Source organism: Carcharhinus amblyrhynchos, chromosome 4 (genome assembly GCF_965287045.1).
Source record: "Carcharhinus amblyrhynchos chromosome 4, sCarAmb.v2.hapA, whole genome shotgun sequence".
Lineage (NCBI taxonomy): Eukaryota > Metazoa > Chordata > Chondrichthyes > Carcharhiniformes > Carcharhinidae > Carcharhinus > Carcharhinus amblyrhynchos.
This window is the reverse complement of record NC_137327.1, coordinates 35,971,010-35,983,343: the sequence shown is the minus strand read 5'-3', so window position 1 is coordinate 35,983,343 and position 12,334 is coordinate 35,971,010. Positions and strand designations below refer to the sequence as shown.

Here is a 12,334-nt window from a genome sequence, read left to right as displayed (position 1 = left end):
GGTGGGTGCCTGGAAAACACTGCCAGTGGAGGTATTGGAAGCTGACACGTTAGCAATACTCGAGGCATACCTTGATAGACCCATGAATGGGAGGTGAACAGATGGATAGAAACTATAGAAATCACGTATGGGCAATAAATAGTGGGTCCAAATAATGATTAGGAATTGGCACAAGCTTGGTGGGCTCGTTTCTGTGCTGCATTGTTATTTGTCTTTGTTGGTTCTCCACTGGTTCCCCATTGTTCAATGCCTCCTCAGAGAAACTGTGATCTACATCTACATTTAGAAATTAGTCATTCCACAAATATATTTTTCAGGACCAATGAGATTGTTCAGCAATAATGTTAAACAGAGAGATTAACAGCGTAACAGTGAAAATTCACATCAGTTCTGTGATTTCTAATTGATTGCAAATGGGAAATTTGAATGGAACACTCTATGGAGAAGCATAGAATCACTGGCAGCAATTTCTGCATTTCTGTGTTTAATTTTAAAAGCTGCCAGTTTCAGAGTAATAATGATGTGTAATGCTAATTATTTCAATGTTACTACCACTGCAAAATCTGAGAAAATAGTTTAGATCATGGTGAAAGAGAAATTGACACAGGAAAAGTGTATTCACTATGTACTTAGACTTTTGTTCATCTCTCCCTCATCTCCCTAATCTGAACTGCTTGTTCTCTTGTTTTGCTCTAGCATTCCTTTTCAATTACTATGTTTGTGCAAATTGGGATGGGCATAAAATTGACTTTCTTCCAATTCCTATTTGTCGCTGTAGACATTGACTCTGTTGACCCATTTGACCCACAGAGACAGCTTCAAAACAATGACATCAAACACCGTCCAGTTACCTGCTAATTTGCACAATGAGTGAACTATATTTACCTTTAATTAAATTAAAACCTGACCTCTCCGTATACGCACTATAAATAAGACACAAAACTACATCTTGTTGATAACTGTAAAGTAAGCCAGGTGAATTGACCTGTAAAACACTGAGCAATGAGTCACGCAGTGGCTCATTTCTCAGTAAACCATCAAGTCCATTACCATTCCATATTTATACAGTTCAATAGCACAGTCTGCCACCTTTGCTTTATAATTAGCGTGATGCATTCATTCAACAGTCTCCGCTGTGCCTTAGTGACAATAATAAAGTTGAAGAGATCAAGAATTAACAGAATAAGGCTCACTCAAGTTTTTAATTAACTAAGAACAGACTGTTAGGTGCAGACTGATCAAGTTTTCTGGAAAAACTACTCTCAGCATGTCTGTGTACCTGAAAACACCTTATCAGCAGCTATATGATACTGCAATGGTACAAAGTCAGGTTACGCTAATTGCACTGGAAGCAGTTCAGAGGAGGTTCACTAGATTGATTCCAGATATGAGCAGAGAGATTGGCCAGTTTACACCAGTACTCTCTAGAGATACTGAATGAGGGGAGATCTATTTGAGGTAAATAAGAGGTGCTGAAGGAGATTGACAGGATAAAGGGAGAGATGATGTTTCCTAATAAAAGCAAATTACTGCGGATGCTAGAATCTGAAACCAAAAGAGAAAATGCTGGAAAATCTCAACAGGTCTGGCAACATCTGTAAGGAGAGAAAAGAACCTACGTTGAGTCTGGATAGATAGAAAGAGAGAGATATATATACTGTGGGGAATGAAAGTTGAGTCATAGCCACAGAAACAAGGGAAGGGTTGCTAATGGCAGTCCACAGAAAAAATAGAAAAAGTGTAAAAAGCTAAACAGCAGAGAAGCTGAAATCAGAGGGTCAGCTGTGATAGATGAAGATGTGTGGGGGAGAAAGGTAAAAATCAGAAAAGGGGGGAAAAGGGGGAAGCAGAGGGGGAGAAAAAAAGGTAAAGAAAGGGGAGATGATGTTTCCTCTTGTGGGGCAATCTAAAACAAGAGGTCATAGTTTTAGGGTAACAGGTAGCAGATTTAAAACAGACGAGGAGAAATTACTTCTCTTCCGAGTGTCGTGAATCTGTGGAATTCACTATTCTAGAATGCTGTAGATGTTGGTATATTGAATTAATTTGAGGAGAAAGACATTTTATAATTAACAATGGGTTGAAGGGTTATGGAGAACTGGCAGGAAAGTGGAGTTGCGACAGAGGCGAGATCAGCCACGTGTGAATTGAATAGCGGAGTAGGCTCAAGGGGCTGAGTTGCCTACTTCTGTTCCTAGTTCTTATGTTCTACATTCTAAGGCTAGTCTGACATAGCATATGCTTAAGCTTTTCCTCAGTCTAAAGTGAAATCTGAATTTTAAAATTAATCATGGACCATACAAGAATATGATTCAGATCAGAAAATGCTGAAAATAATTATTTTATAAAAAAAGTCATCTGTGTAAACTTACAACTACTGAAATCCGAGTGCACTATTTTGCAACACCTAAAGGGTTAAAGTACTTCCCATCAAGGGTTGCAGTGACTGCAGCTCAGCTTAAGCGGTCTCAGCCCACAATGTAGAAATGTCAGAACCACAATTAAATGCAACTTATTTTGCCCAGTCACAGTAGACGCGTTTTGCTTGAAGCAGCCACAAAGAGCAGGTTCTTTGAATTTATTCACTTGTCATGTCATACCCTTTGAACATTCTGCTGTGCAAATTTTGATTATTTAACTCAAACCTTATGACTCCAATGCTCAAAAAAAATTGCACATATTTTACAATACAATACAACTGTTTTCTCTTTTTTTTGAAAGCAATCAGATCAAATTTTAGTTAGCACTTCTGTTTGAAATAGACTTAGCTATATGTTAGACAATTACTAAAATGTAGACACCCTACAGCTTTATTACAGATGAGATTCTCATATGATCAAATTTCTGATTTGACAACAAAATATTTCTTAAAAAAATTGAAATGAAATACTGATTAATTCCATCCAGGTTTCTGTCATTCCTGAGTTATCTATAAGTTAACCTATAATAGACATGCATACCAAACACAGAATTTATTAGCGATCTGAAACCATACTTCACAGCAGCATGTCAGAACGCCAATGGACTGTGATACAGAGCAGAAGTATGTTGGTCTATACTCATGATTTGACACATAGCAAGTTCCTGTTATTACTGGTACTCAGCTTAGTGATGACCAGACTGAAACACTATGTCCCACTTGACCCATGTGGATTTCTTCAAAGCCATCTGTCTGCTTGCAGGGGAAAAACCTCATGACTTAGGCATGCCTGAAGTGGGAGAAAAACAGCAAACTTTAAGTGCTGAAGACACCATCACCTGCATATTATTACTCCAGATGCATTAAGAAATAAAACTCCCAATCATTAACTTTCCTTAGTGAAACTGGAGAAACAATGACCTTGTGTGCCAGTTGCCATGGGGGTGTACAGTGATTATTCCAAAGTTTTTCCTTAGAAGTATTCAGAGTCATAGAAATAACAATTAATATTTGCATGCAATACTACAGTGAAAACAATGTGCCAAACAAGCATGCTTTGAGTAAAGTCCTGTTGATACTGATATAGCTTAATACTTTAGACCAGAGCTGTGACTAACCTGAATGTCACAGTATGAATGATACCTAATTTCCCAGAATGCATTAATACCAGTCAATTAGACTGATGGAATATCATTCCTTCAGCTTCACAGCTTTTCTTCAAATAATTTTAGAACATAAGAACATAAGAAATAGGAGCAGGAGTAGGCCATCTAGCCCTTCGAGCCTGCCCCGCCATTCAATAAGATCATGGCTGATCTGTCGTGGCTCAGTTCCACTTTCCCGCCCTCTCCCCATAACCCTCAATCCCTTTGCTTATCAAAAACCCATCAACCCGCGTCTTAAAAATATTTAGCGAGGCAGCCTCCACCACTTCAACAGGTAGAGAATTCCAGAGATTCACCACCCTTTGAGTGAAGAAGTTCCTCCTCAACTCTGTTCTAAACCACGCCCCCCCCCCTTTATCTTGAGGCTGTGCCCCCTAGTCCTACTGTCCTTTCTGAGCGGGAAGAGTCTCTCCACCTCTATCCTATCCATCCCATTCATCATCTTATATGTCTCAGTGAGATCTCCCCTCATTCTTCTAAACTCTAACGAGTACAAGCCCAGTTTATTCAGCCTCTCCTCATAGCTCAACACCCTCAACTCCGGTATCAGCCTAGTAAACCTCCTCTGCACTCCCTCCAAGGCCAAAATATCCTTGCGTAAGTGCGGCAACCAAAACTGCACACAGTACTCCAGCTGCGGCCTCACCAGTGCCCTGTACAGTTGCAGCAAGACCTCCCTACTTTTATATTCAATCCCCTTCGCTATGAAGGCCAGCATCCCATTCGCCTTCCTGACCACCTGCTGCACCTGCAGGCTGGGTTTTTGCGACTCATGCACAAGGACCCTGAGGTCCCTCTGCACCGTCGCCTGCTGCAGTAAAAACAAGAGGTCAAATACTATGGAGACAAATTTTTTATTTGGGTATTCCTTATAAGACAAAATTGTGCACCTGAGAGTGAGAAAAACAAGTGTTATGATTATTCAACCAAAATAGTTTTTATATAGAAATATGCAAGTGAGATCACACAAAAAAATAAATCATGCAATTCGGTCCAGGTCTGACAACATTTACCCTCCATGCAAACAGTAAATGTAATCACATTTACCCACCCTACTTCCATATCCTTTTAGCCCCTTTTCCTTTAATTACCTATCAAATCTAATCTACAATGTTGACATTGTAACATCAATTGCCAGCATGAGAAGGGAATTCCCGTGGCCTCAAAGAAGTGTGCAATGAAGCTTTTTCTGCCTCAGCTGTGTTTCATAAAATTTAGAAAGTGCACTAACAGGCAAGGAGAAAATGTCAGTTACCTCTTTTTTCAAGCCAATTAATTATTCATCTGTGTTTTAAATCGGCTGCCGATTGTTACAGCTGAGAGGGGGAACAATGAATAGAAAAGACAGACAGTGCTTTTTCTCATTCTAATTTGATAGGTTTCTATTCAGCAAACTAAATTTGCAATGTAAACAAACACCAAGAAGGTTCAGGGTTATGCTGAGTGTTCTGGTCTCTGATAGACAGTTTCGGCATGTGTTCCAACTAATACTGGGGGGCTTTGGGAGGGTGGATAAATTCAGCCTGGGCTCCTCCACTGGATAACAATGTGTGTCTTTCAAATCACATACATGTGTTTGTTGGGTGAAGGTGGAAAGATAATCATCCATGGTCAAATCGAAAAGCAATACTCACTGTTAAAACTGACACACAAACAAATATCAACTTCTTAGAGAGTTGCCAGTCGACCTTCACTATATGTCTAACAATACTTCAGCAAGATTTAATAACTTCAGAGGCGATGGAAAGATACTTTTCAAATAAACGGCTTACATACTTCATGTAAGATTTTCTATCGTTTATCAGGTCCATTGATTCACAAAAACATCACAGTTCACTCATTTTCAGTCCTCTTTCAAATCAGTACTTGTCTACTTCTAGTTTTTCAATGCTGAAGTTCTGATTTTGATTAAAATGAAAAGTGAAAAAGGGCGACACGGTGGCACAGTAGTTCACACTGCAGCCTCACAGTGCCAAGGATCTGGGTTCAATTCCGGTCTTGGGTGACTGTATGGAGTTTGAGCATTCTCCCAATATCTATATGGGTTTTCTCTGGGTGCTCCAGTTTCCTCCCACAGTCCAAAGATGTGCAGGTTAGGTTTATCGATCATGCTAAATTGTCCCTTAGTGTCAGGGAGATTAGCAGGGTAAATATGTGGGGCGACAAGGATAGAGCCTGGACGAATTGTTGTCAGTGCTGGCTCGATGGGCAATATGGCCTCTTTCTGCACTGTAGGGATTCTATGATTAAAATCAATAAATCCACAGTCACAAAAAATACAATAACGATTGGTGTTTCAAAAAAGAGTAATTTTTTTCTCTAATTAATTGACTTTGTTTCAAAGGTCTGTCAGACTTTTGGATTATATGAAAAGTTTTACACCATATGATACTAGGCATAGAATTTCTTGATAGTCATAATGCAGATTTCAATAATCACAATCAAATAACGCTCGTGTGGATGCCATTATAAATCAAGGGCACGGACAACACTGCAATATCAACTGTGACATCAATTGCCAACATTAGAAGGTACAACAAAAAACTAAACATGAAATTAGTGACATGATGCAAATTCAAATCTTTCATCTGTGGTTTATGGCAACCTATTTACTTTAATTAGACAGTATTGTACATTGCCTTCTATTCTTTGATAGATGTATGATCCCTTTTATCATTTGCATTCTACAAGTTATATTTCTGTAACCTATGCTTGCAATATCAAATGTGTAGATACTTTTGCATAACATTGTCTCCTACTGTACTGAGGTGCAATCATTATATTGTGACAGGAGTGATGTGGAACATCTGCATTTCTTCATTCATAAACTCTTCACAAATACAATACTAAGCTCTAACAGATCATAGGCAATTTTTGCAAACAGATACAAAGGCAAGATACATTTTAATGTTAATAAGAAATTACATTTTTTTAAAATCACATAACCAAGTAATTCAAAACAACCATACATTATTGGTTTAGCTCAGTTGACTGGCCAGCTGGTTAATGATCCACAGCGATGCCATCTTGCTGAGGTTATTCAAAAGGTGCTGCCTTCACAGCCTTGCCCGCACCTGAAGTGTGGTGACCCTCTGGTTAAATAACCACCAGTCAGCTTTGCCCTCAAAAGGGGGGAGTAGCCTGTGGCCCTCTGGGATTATGGCAACTTTACCATTACCATTTTACATTATTCTAAGTTTGTATTGCAGTGGCGTGCAAACCCAGTCACTAAGCTTTTCTCTGATAGATATGCAGTTACAAATAAAAATAATCCTGTGTAACATCCTCTATTTTCCCTTCTTCCCATCAAGTAACAAGAAATGTTGATTTCAAATGGTTTGAGGTCTCCACAAGCAGTGTAAGACACTTCATTACTGGTTCACTAATGGTTCTTCAGTGCTTCTTTTCACATAAGATGATGCAATATCAAATTGCAGTCAAACATGTCCTCCTGCTGTAGTTCTGTGAATCGTACAACAAAAGAGCTATAAACACCTTCCCAAGAGACAACCAGACTCATCTCTCTGACCCCAGAAACCACACAAAAAAGTAAAACTGGATTGTGAAACTATATTTTCCAATTTTCTCTTCCTGTTCATGTATTTTGTTTCCAAAAATTAATGCTTCATAAAGCAGGTGAGTTACCGTTTCAGGGTCAACTGAAGTGAAAAGGTTTTACTTCATGAATTTCATTTTTGATTTCTCAGAAAAGAGAACATTAAAGTCTTCAGCTCTTCAGGGCTACAAGAGTACTTTTCTGTTGATATTTTTATTTTCATTCAAATAGAATGAGCAGAGCTTATCAGAGTTACCAAGGAGACTCAAATATGTCTCAAGTCAACATTAGTTGTCATGATACATAGAATCATAGAATGGTTACAGCACAGAAGGAAGCCATTTGGTCGGTCTTGTCTAATGCCAGCTCACCGCAAGAGCAACTCAACTCCTCCTATTCCCTGCTTTTTCCTGTCACTGCAAACCTTCTTCTTTAGAAAAAGGGCACAATCAAATGGGCCTCCACTACACATTCAGGGTTGGACTAATCACTGCATAAAAACAATTCTTCTCACATCACCATTGGTTCTTTGATTCGGCCCTTCCTCCAATGGGAGTAATTCAGAATAGAATAGAACCCTCCAGTGCAAGAGGCCGCCATTCGGTCCATCAAGTCTACACCGACCACGATCCTACCCAGGGCCTATCCCCACAACCCCATCCATTTACCCTGCTAATCCCCCTGACACTATGGGGCAATTTAGCATGACCAATCCACCTAACATGCACATCCACGGAATCTTCCCAGCTTCTCACAATTTTGCACATCTACACCAAATCTCCAATCTTCTCTTCTTTAAGCTTCCAATCTATTCACATAACTAAAGTCTCTCAACCCTCAAAGCATTCTCACAAATATGTTTCACACCCTCTCTAATAGCTTCGCATCCTTCCTAAAGTGCAGTGCCCAGAGTGGGACATAGTCAAGGTCAAAGCAGAGGTTAAAGGTTCATAATAATTTGCTTGCTGTTGGACTCTTGTCTCTATAAAGCCTAGAATCCTATAACGACTGCTTCTCAATTTGCCCTTCCATTTTCAAGATTATGTGCACATGTACCCCAGGTCTCTTTGCATCTGTATACATTTAAGAATTGTGCCCATTAGCCTAAATCTTCCAGTCCCACTCGCTGAGGGAATTGTGGGGGCAGGATAGAGAATTCAACACACAAGGCAAAAGATCTGTTGACCTCGGGTGGGATTTCCCAGTCCTGGGCTGGATTGCAAAAATCCTATTTTTCATTTTTAAGTTGCTCCTCTTCATTCTTCCTACCAGCATGTAATGCTCAACACTTTTCAATATACAATTTGATCTTCTATGTACCTGCCCATTCCACCAACTTGGTTAAGTTCCCTTCAGGACCATCACTATCCTCCTCTCAGTTCGCAACAGTTCCAAGAGAAGTACTTCCAACAAAAGAGAAGTCATGCAAATGATGAGACTACAGAGATGAATTCAATGACTAAGCCAGGGTGGTACGGTAGCACAGTGGTTAGTACTGCTGCTTCACAGCTCCAGGGACCTAGGTTCAATTCCCGTCTTGAGTCACTGTGTGGAGTTTGCACATTCTCCTCGTGTCTGCGTGGATTTCCTCTGGGTGCTCCAGTTTCCTCCCACAGTCCAAAGATGTGCGGGTTAGGTTGATTGGCCATGCTAAAATTGCTCCTTAGTGCTCTGAGATGTGTAGGTTAGAGGGATTAGCAGGTAAATATATAGGGAATAATGGGTGGGATTGTGGTTGGTGCAGAATCGATGGGCCAAATGGCCTCTTCCTGCATTGTAGGGTTCCTATTATTTTTTCTGGTCCAGTGCAAACCATGAGAGAGGAGCCTTTGTTTAACTTGTCTTTAAAGATTATTTGCTTAACAGTTTTAAATCACATCAGCTCCCATGTGTATCAAGAAACAAACTACAGGCGGGATTTTTCAATTGTGCCCATCCTGAGACCAGAAATTCCCACCCAAGATCAAAAAACCTTTAAATGATTTGCCAAACTTTCCATCTGTCCATGACGATTCCCACAGCAGGCAGGACCAGAAAAAAATACTCCTATACGTGTCGCCTTGCAAGATCCATACACAACCAAGTTTAACCAACATTTTGCTAGACTATGTAGGAATTGATTTAACAGTCATTTAGCAATATATAACATGAATATTGCTGAAAACAGTGACATGTTGTTGAAGCTTGTCATTTTGCACTCATCAGGACAAACACAAGAATGCCAAATTTCAAATAATCACAATAATTTACACTCGGGGAAAAACTGACTCTGATTGGTCAAGCCTTTGCCTTGGAGTAAGCAACAGAAAAAAAACTATAGACTCTCCAAACTCATGGGTAATTCAAAAAAGACAAATTCCTTTTGTTTGAAGAGAATGGATCCCTGTGTATGGGATGTCTGTTGCTTCTGGTGAGTGTAAATGAACCACATTATGAGCTTGACTGATTAGTTTAAATTGGCTGTTAGTGTAGCTATTAGTACACTCAGAATTGTTCAACAAGTAATTCCCAATCACAAGAACAACATTCAACAGCAGACATTTTGTTTTGGGATTTTGTAAATATGGGCTGGTTGAGTATGGCCTGTATTCTGCCTATTACAAAGAATCAAAGGAACATGCTGTCTATTCAATCAGCCAATCACTGGGAGTTACGGCCTGCATCTCTGGCATGGCACAGACATTGAAATTTATATGTGACGTAGCTTCACGTGGTAGGCAGAATGTCTTTTTGGGCCGACGGCAGCCTTCCGTCAGCGGAACGCGTACAAATTTGCCTCACTTGTGTCCATCAGTTATTCCTACATTAAAATATTTTTTAACTCTTGTGTCTAGTATTTGCACGGTATGTGTTTCTGCCTATAATGCAAACACATAACATACAACATATTAAGGTGAAGCAAACACTTAATTTCAAATGGTGCCCTCATAAATCTAATATTAGACAAACATCAGTCTCAGTGGCTTTGTCCACAAGAAAGAAATGAACTGGCATTTTATGACATCTTTCACAAGCTGAGGACATTGAAAAGTGGTTTCCAACGACTGAAAGACTGCTGAAGTGTATCCACACTCTAATGTAGGGAATCAAGGCAATGAAATTCTGGACAGCAAGGTCTAGTCAATAGAAATGATCAAAAAATCTGCTTTTAGTGACAATGGTAGAATGATAAATGTTGGTCAGGAGGGAGGAGACACCATTGTTCTTTACCATGGGATCCTGCGCAGCCGCCTGGGTAGGCACAGAGGAACTTGATAATGTCTTATCCATACTGGAGCACCTCCCTCATGGCACTTGGGAGTGTCCGTCTGAATGATGTGCTCAAATGACTAGATTGGTATTTCTGTTCAAAGGGGAGAGTGGCTTCTTGAGTCACGGCTGGCACAATAAGGCTGCAAAATGACTAATTTATATTCAAAAAAACTTTCTTCATGTGCGAATGGACTCCTACAGAGGTTTATAAAAGTACCATTACCAAGGTTACTACAACCGCTCCCTTGGCAAAGTAGCAATTTTTATGTTCAATCGTTCCGATATAATTGATGCCTTTATAGTCATTCTTAAAAGGCAATCTGGTTACGATCTAAAACTGTTCCAAAACTTACTTCGCTTCCTATTTGTGTCGGAGTGCTTCCAACTCGACATGAAATCAAATCATCTTATATTTTACTTTATTGCGTGTTCTTCTCTGTGGAGGAGTCTTAAAACACAATACTCGCTGTTCTTATATCTGACCTGCCGGTTGTATCCATTAAATACTATTCATGTTGTTTTCATATGGGTTAGTTGAACAGCGGGTGTGATACCTCCCCGCCTTCACATCCACTGCAACCAAATCCTAAAGACTAGAGATACAGAGCTCTTGACATCAAAGTGATTTAAACTTACCAGCCTTTCAGAAGTCCGGGCTTGTTTAATACTGTTTGCCGCTCGCAGTGATCAGATTCAAGCGAGAGTTTCCAACCCCATTCATGAAATTCAACAGGGTTATTTCCCAGCGTAGGGACTTGCTCTCGACTCCCACTGGGTAACCTGCAGTCTGAGCGCCGGGACTAAAGTAGCTTTATTTTAACACTCACCCCCTCTCTCTCTCTCTCACTTCCGTTTCACAATAGCCTGTGCGTTACCCAACAGGAAAGGTGCATTTTCAGCTGGGCTTTGAAATGCGGAAATGATTCTTGTGCTGCAGTAAGTTTGGAGTGTGTGTGAATACTCTATTAGAGTGTGCGACTGGACAAAGCAGCTACCTACCCCCCAGGCTACAGGACTCAGCTCATGCACCTCTAGCAGGGTTTTAAACCTTTCACAGAAGAATGCTTTCTTTGGCCACCCCCTCACTCTCCTTGATGCATTATTCACGTGTTGGGTAAACCTGTTTTGTTAGATATTTTCTTCTTGCTGTGTGGGCGGTGCTGTTGCCCTGAAGAATGGCTGAAGGTGCAGCTCTGTACCTGCAGGAGGGGGTGCAGTGCTTAGCGGCAACTTCCCCTCCAACAGTGGAGCTTGTTGCTGCTAGCGGCCTCTTTCAGCTGAAACTTTATCATGCATCTATTAACATGACAGCCTGTCCATGTCTTTAACATGCATCCTTTCACACGACAGATTCCCATTCCTATGACTTTAACATGCACCCTTTCACGTGACAATCTGTCCATTCCTGTGTTTTTAACATGCACCCTTTCACATGACAGACTGTCCATTGCTGACTAACATGCACGCTTCACATGATAGACTATCCCTACCTGTGTCTTTAACATGGCACTCTTTCACATGATGCAGAGATGCCAGCATTGGACTGGGGTAAACACAGTAAGAAGCCTCACAACACCAGGTTAAAGTCCAACAGGTTTATTTGGTAGCACAAGCCACAAGCTTTTGGAGCACTGTCCCTTCATCAGATGAGTGAGAGTTGTGTTCACAAACAGGGCACTTAACCCTCTCTCCACTCACATTTTCTGTACCTTTAATACTTGATTACCTGTGAAGACTCACATTCCAACCATTATCTTGTAAATTGAGTTTGTGTCTTTGTGTGTCCTGTTTAATAAACCTACTGGAGTTTAACCTGGTGTTGTGAGACTTCTTACTGCCCTTTCACATGACAGATTGTCCATTGCTGACTCAAACATGCAGAGTCTTTAACGTGCACCCTTTCACACAACAGCCTGTCCCTCCTGTGTCTTAAATATTCCA

At 40.4% G+C, this 12,334-nt stretch overlaps 1 protein-coding gene across 3 annotated transcripts in view; it reads right to left on the bottom strand.

Moving 5' to 3' along the window:
• Positions 1-11,430, bottom strand: part of adcy7 (adenylate cyclase 7) — a 147,937-nt gene extending 136,507 nt beyond the window's left edge. For 2 of the 3 annotated variants that reach the window (XM_080186973.1, XM_080186974.1), the window contains exon 1: positions 11,030-11,429. The gene's annotated coding sequence lies outside the window, so the exon portion shown is untranslated. Of the gene's footprint in view, positions 1-11,029 lie in introns of all 3 variants that reach the window. The other variant, XM_080186975.1, reaches the window with a different exon arrangement.
• Positions 11,431-12,334: the final 904 nt, after the last annotated feature.